The sequence below is a fragment of the Lupinus angustifolius genome, chromosome LG11 (genome assembly GCF_001865875.1).
Source record: "Lupinus angustifolius cultivar Tanjil chromosome LG11, LupAngTanjil_v1.0, whole genome shotgun sequence".
NCBI classification, from domain to species: Eukaryota; Viridiplantae; Streptophyta; class Magnoliopsida; order Fabales; family Fabaceae; genus Lupinus; species Lupinus angustifolius.
In genome coordinates this window covers 2,306,546-2,306,796 of record NC_032019.1, presented here as the reverse complement: position 1 = coordinate 2,306,796, position 251 = coordinate 2,306,546, and positions in this window count along the sequence as shown.

The following is a 251-nucleotide window of genomic DNA, read 5'->3' as shown; positions in this document are numbered from 1 at the left end:
TAGGATGTGGATGAGGACGAGGAGAGAATGAGGATGAGGACGTGGATAGGATGATGATGAGGATGAGGACGAGGATGAGGATAGGATGAGCACAAGGAAAGGATGAGGATGAGGACGAGAATGAGGATGAGGATAGGATGTGGATGAGGACGAGGATAGGATGAGGATGAGGACGTGGATAGGATGAGGATGAGGATGACGATAGGATGAGGACGAGAATGAGGATGAGGATATGATAAGGATGAGGATGA